Here is a 7,132-nt window from a genome sequence, read left to right as displayed (position 1 = left end):
TGGGATGTTAACAACAAATAGGAATTCCGTCGTTTGAAGCAGGAACTGACCGATATTTTGAAATTCACGTCCCACCTCTAGTAAACCTGCTGATTCTCAATTCCAAAGGTCAATCTGGCATGTAAAAATTATATATTTCTTCAGCCGTGACTAGTTTATCATAAACACACAAATTTCCTTATACGTTACGTTCTGCATACACATTATATGTTGTGGCAGAACGAGATTTAGGTATAAAGACCAATTTGGCATACTTTAATTATAATAAATTTCATTCCGTTGTACTTCACATACTTTATGTTATAGTTACACGAGTTAGATAAACAATACTGCAACACTAGGATAAAAGAAAAACTGTAACTGCTTATATGGTAGGCGAATGTTTAGTGCAATCATTCACTTTTGAAACGTTGTCAGCATTGGACTGCGTTTCAACTGTTGCAAATGGCTAGTTTCTGTAATTTCTGGCGCGAAATATGTTCAGAGGTATAACAAATTTGAATACCGCGATCTCAAGGATCTCAAGTGAGCAATTTGCCTATTCAATTACAGTACAGTCGATCACCGAGATTTACGTTGGCCTCAACGCTTCTATTCAAGGTCTCATACATAACACCATGCATTGCGATACGTTTCACGAGACATTCTTCTGCGGAGCGCAAACGTTGATTACATGCAATATCAACTTCTACACATGGTATTCTGCCCGTGATGCGTTACTAATGCATTCGTCGCAATTTTTAGTATCAAAAACTCGGAACTTCATACATCCTTTGCAATCTGCGTCATGATGCATTTATCGCGACGTTTATCAATGTGCATGGAGGACGTTGGAATTTAGAAACTTTAGAAACGAATATTTTATAGCGTTCGTCTGTATGCGGACAAGCGTTCGAGGGGAGGGGTTTTCGCGCGGCGCAAGTTATTGTCATTCATTTATATTAACACGGTTCTATATAACATGGTCTGAATTATGTGCGAAAAGTTTTCAAACCTGTGCTTCTTATAGGTATTTAAATTTATGTTCAGTTCTTCTTTGTGCGTGTAAAATTGATGACAGTGGAACGTATCAGTCGTAAATAGCTCTGTGCTGTAATTTAAAACATTTATGGAATTTAAATGTTCTAAATAAGTGTGAATAAATGAACAGAACATTTTGTTGTTTCTTCTATGTGAGAAAACCCAGCTTTCTGCAGAATGTATTTTCCATTTCTGTAGGGTAAGTGTTCTTGTTTATTGGTCATTCATACTTACGTTTCTTTCCAAGATTCTAATAATTTCAATTATAACTGTGTGTCAGAAGTTATTTGCTTGTGCAATAGCTTACAATCATGTGAACGTATATTCTGATGCAGTTCAAGGCAATAATCTGCCCCATAATATGAACAAAAAAGAAAATTGTAAAAATTAAATACACACTCAGAATTGTCAATAGTCAGCACTGCTATTCTCTCTCATCCTTTCCATCATACAGCCCTTTTTATACCTGTATGTGCTATGGATATTAAAAATCACAATCCTTCCATCAGTTCAGGGAGATTCCCAAACTCCTTTTACTTTTCAGATGATACTTTAATACTGCTGTTGGAATTTTGTCACAGTCAATTTTTGTATTCTACAAATTCTGTTATTTGTGGGATTTATAGTACATCCACGATTCTTCTTTCTTTCTTTCATGGTCCAGAAGGGTTTATCATTAAACACATTTCTGCTGACATCAGTCTTTCCTCATTGTTTCTTATTATTGTTGGGTAGCAGTCATGGTAGGGAAATTGGACCCATGCTCAAAGAGGGCCTGGGTGATAGATTTGATATTGTTAGTATCATTAAACGAAATGCTCCTCTTGCAAATGTTGTTGAGGACCTAGGGAAGCTTGGTAAAGATCTTACCAAGCAAGATCATATTATTATAGTGGGAGGGCCAGGAAACAGCCTGGATAGAAATTTTAATTACTCTATAGAAGAGGACATCAACAATATTGCAGAGAGGACAGTCAATACAAATGTGGGATTTGTCAGCCTTTTCAGGAGGCACGACAAGCCGTGGATGAATGGGGAAGTTAGGAAAATTAATCTTCGGCTTGAGCGGGCACTGATGGGATCTGGTAGAGCACACATTGGTATTATTAACTCAGATTATTTTGTGAGAGGTGACTTCACGGCGCATGGCCTCCACCTAAATTATCAAGGCAAGAGGAAGCTGACGCATTTGATTGCTGAAAGAATGGATGATGGTCATGTGTCTGAAGTAAGCAGTATTCCTGTTATAACCTGTGCTAGAGCAATGCCTTTTTTAGATTAAAATCAAAAGCACAAAGGTGCTTAACATATATAAATTGCAATTACCATGATTTTGAATTTCTAAGCAAAAATGTTAACTTAACAAACATATCATTAAATATATTTCATCAAAATATCAGGGGACTAAGAAACAAAAATGATGAATTATTACATTCATTTGAATTAAATGGCATAAACCCCCATATATTATGTTTAAGTGAACATCATATGGTGGAACAGGATTTACTACACCTCACATTAGAGGGTTATTTATTAGGTTCTAGTTTCTGCAGGCGAAACCTACAGAGAGGAGGTGTGTGTATTTTCATTAAGAAAGATAAATGCTTCAATAAAATTGATATTTCATGTCACTGTACAGAAAAAGATTTGGAAATTTGTGCTGTTCAGCTAGGAACTAAATCATCTAACTTAATTATATTAGGCCTGTATAGATCTCCGTCGGGGGATTTTAACCAGTTTCTAAAGGGATTAGATGCTGCTTTAAAGTATTTATACAATCCAAAGTCTGAATTCCTGATTTGTGGTGACATAAATATAGACTATCTCAGTGACAGCAACCGAAAGAAACAATTGAACTCATTATTAAAAACATATAATTTGGTACATACTGTAAACTTTGCAACAAGAATTCAAAAGGACTCTAGCTCAGCAATTGACAATATTTTTGTTGATATTACAAGATTTAGCTCTTCCTCCACAGTTCCCATTATAAATGGCCTATCAGATCATGATGCACAGTATCTCATGATGAACAATATTGCTCTAGCAGGCAACTCTATATATCAGAAACAGAAAATAAGAAAAATAAACAGTGAAACAATAATGCAATTTCAGCACCTTCTAAAAAGTGAAACATGGGAATGTGTTTATAAAGAAAATGACACCAATGATAAGTACAACTCTTTTCTGTCTACTTTTCTAAATATTTTTGAAGCCAGTTTCCCAATTAAATATAAAAGTGTGCGCAAACTAAAGAATGACTGGATTACACAGGGGATAAAAATATCATGTAAACATAAGAGGACTTTATATGTCAACAGTAGGAACAATAATAATCCAAATATAAGAGTATTTTATGTTAAGTATTGTAAAATTCTTAGAAATGTTATAAAAGAAGCTAAAAAGCAGCATTATAGAAGACTTATAGCTAAGTCAGATAATAAAATAAAAATGACATGGAACATAATTAAAAGGGAGACAGGAAAAATGCATTTAACTGATCAGATGCCATCTCTTCTGGCAAAATCTGAGAAAGCAAAGGATCTAGAAATAGTTGCCAACGACTTCAATAAATTTTTTCTAACAGTTGCTGAGACCTTAAATTTACATCAGATGGGAAATGAAAATGCTTTCTCATTTTTAAAAGATGCATTTCCCATAAATTTTCCTAGTATTAAAATCATTCCAACCAGTGAAGCTGAGATAAAGAATATTATACACACCATGAAAACAAAGAACTCATCAGGATTTGATGAAGTAACAAGCAAAATTCTGAAAGCTTGCTCTGATTTAATTAGTTGCCCTTTAACTCACATTTGTAATCACTCATTATACACAGGCATTTTCCCAGACCGTCTAAAAATTTCAATAGTAAAACCAGTGTTCAAAAAAGGAGATAAGTACAGTATGACGAACTATAGGCCGATTTCATTATTATCTACTTTTTCTAAGATACTTGAAAAGGTCATGTACAGCAGGATAAATCAGCATATGCATTGTAACAACATATTGGTCCCAGAACAGTATGGCTTTAGGAAGGGTGTATCCACTGAAGATGCAGCATTCAAGCTAACAGACAATGTTTTAAAATCAATTGACCAAAAAAGGCATGTAGGAGGAATTTTCTGTGATCTGGCAAAGGCTTTTGACTGTGTAAATCATGAAATTTTGTTAAGTAAGCTGCAATTTTATGGCATTCGAGGAACAGTGTTAAAATGGTTCAAATCCTATCTAACAAATAGAAAACAAAAGGTTGAGATAAAATCACCCAAATATACTCAAAATTTTTTCTCAAACTGGAGAACAGTAAAGCATGGAGTTCCCCAAGGATCTGTCCTGGGACCCTTGCTTTTCATAATATATATAAATGACCTTCCACCAACAATAAATTTTTCATCAGAACCCATAATATTTGCTGATGATACAAGTGTTATAATCTCTAGTAAAATGTTTGATGATTTCTGTGCAATATCAAACAGAGTACTCTCCCACATGAATAAATGGTTCAATGCTAACAGACTTGCCCTAAATTTAAACAAAACAAATGTAATGAAATTTACAACAAATAATGCCCCTCCCTATGTTTTAAATATTGGATATAATGGAAAATATATAGAAGAGACAGTAAATACGAAATTCCTTGGCTTGCAAATTGATAGCCACCTAAGTTGGTCGAACCATATAGATAAATTGATCCCTAAGTTAAGTGGAGCATGCTACGCAGTTAGAAGCATGTTTCATGTCAGCAATACTGAGACTCTCAAATTGATTTATTTTGCCTATTTTCATTCTGTAATGAAGTACGGAATAATTTTTTGGGGTAACTCATCTTACAGCCAGAAGATATTCATCTTACAAAAGAAAATTGTTAGAATAATGGCTGGTGTTAAACCAAGAGAATCATGTAAAAATATCTTCAAGAGGCTAGAGATCTTAACTCTCCCATGTGAATACATATTCTCCTTAATGATCTTCATTGTAAAAAACCAAGAATTTTTTCCAACCAATTCTACAATACACAATGTCAACACAAGGAATAAAAATCAGCTTCACAGACCAGTTGCCAGCCTCTCTTGTTTCCAGAAGAGTGCATATTATACTGGCATTAAAATCTTCAACAATCTACCACCAAATATCACAACTCTTATAGATAAACAGGGACAATTTAAAGTAGCACTAAAGAGATACTTAATTACACACTCCTTTTACTCTGTTGAGGAATTTATGCTTCCAAACAACATAAAGTGTATGTAATGTTTTCTCTTGTTTGGAACACAGGAAAAAAAAAATCTAGTATATGTTAATGTATGGATTTATGATGGATATTTTACTACTTTTGTGAAATCCTTACTATTTATGTGAAATTGAATTGTGCATGTATATATGTATTGTATGATTTTTAACAAATTCCACATCCGGTAGGTCATCTGACTAACTCATGGATCTATGGAATGCTATGTATGTATGTATGTATGTATGTATGTATCCATGATTTTAATACCACAAGAGAATGTTGGTCTAGCTAGTGTCTTGTAAATCTGCATTCATGAATGTCTAGAAATTGCTGATGGTCTGTAGATCTGATTTATAATTCCTAACATGGCGACAGAATCTGCAGTTTGTACAGATTCCAAAAGTCACTGCTAACACCACATTGCCATTTGATATGATTCTGAAGCATTTCAGTACAGTTCATATACCCACGAAATTTGGTTTGTACTGGGGAAAAGTCATAATATGTAATAAAGAAGGTAATATTATGAAGTATAATTAGAATGATCAAGTCAAGGAGGATGAGGTGGGCAGGTCATGTAGCACGAATGGGGGAGACAAGGAATGCATATAGGATATTGGTGGGAAAGCCAGAAGGAAAGAGACCACAGGGAAGACCAAGGCGTAGGTGGGTGGACAATATTAGAAAGGATCTTAGAGAGATAGGATGGGATGGTATGGATTGGATAGATCTGGCTCAGGATGGGGACCAATGGAGGGCTCTTGTGAACACAGTGATGAACCTTAGGGTTCCATAAAATGCTGGGAAATTCTTGAGTAGCTGCAGAATTGGTGGCTCCTCCAGAAGGGCTCAGCTCCATGAGTAAGTAAGTAAGTAAGTAAGTAAGTAAGTAATATTATGAATACAGTTTAATCAAACAAGTTTAACACACTAACAATAAATACAGGTAGGAAAATAGAACACATCATAATGCATTGGAATGATTTTTAAAAAATAATTAAATTTAGCTATGAAAATAACATTTGATGGAAGTGAAACTTTGAAATCTCTGTTCCCTCTAGAAATATTTGTATAGTATGTTTGGATAGTTCACTTAATATTCCAGATTTTCTCAGCTGACCTGATGAATATTATGAAAGCCTTGGAATCAAATATAAGGAAATTAATGGGAAATTATGTGCATTTGGACATTACATTTCAGTTATGTATGTTAAGACATAGACAGCAATACATTTGGCCATTAATAAAAATCTATAATAAGTAATGGATATATTAACATGTACCAAATCATTTCATTTATAGATTCAACGTTCATCTTGATCTGCATTATTATTTTATGACAAAATTAATCTAATCACTAAGTTGTGGCTACTACTGTTGTACTATAGGAAAATAAAATTCTGTATATAGTATTAACTTTATTGTAGTAAAAAAATATTTATAAAGTTGGGTAACGTGCTTCTGAAACAATCTTTACACATAATAAACAACACTAAAGTTTCTGAAATAACAGTGTAAATATTAGACCTAAGCAGATGAATAGTAGTAGTAACTTATATCCATGTGAATGATAAGCAGACAGGCTTTAAATTTCAATCTGAGAAACCATGTCATATATAGTGCTAGGCAGATTAGTTGTCATTTTGTTACTATATTATTGCGTTCCATCATTAAATTCTTTATTAAAATACTTTTTTAAAGATATGTAATCTGCAAAACTGTCACATGATATAGCAGACTCTGTGGAAGATAATGTTTGTACATACAGCTTCCCATATTTTGAACACTTGTTCAGTTCTGCACATGACTGAACTGTGTTTCAGCCATATACTAACTATTTATAGGAGACTATGTATTTCAGACAGTCAAAATCAAAGA

The sequence above is a fragment of the Cryptotermes secundus genome, unplaced genomic scaffold, assembly GCF_002891405.2.
Source record: "Cryptotermes secundus unplaced genomic scaffold, Csec_1.0 scaffold218, whole genome shotgun sequence".
Taxonomy (NCBI): Eukaryota; Metazoa; Arthropoda; class Insecta; order Blattodea; family Kalotermitidae; genus Cryptotermes; species Cryptotermes secundus.
This window is presented reverse-complemented; position numbering follows the sequence as displayed.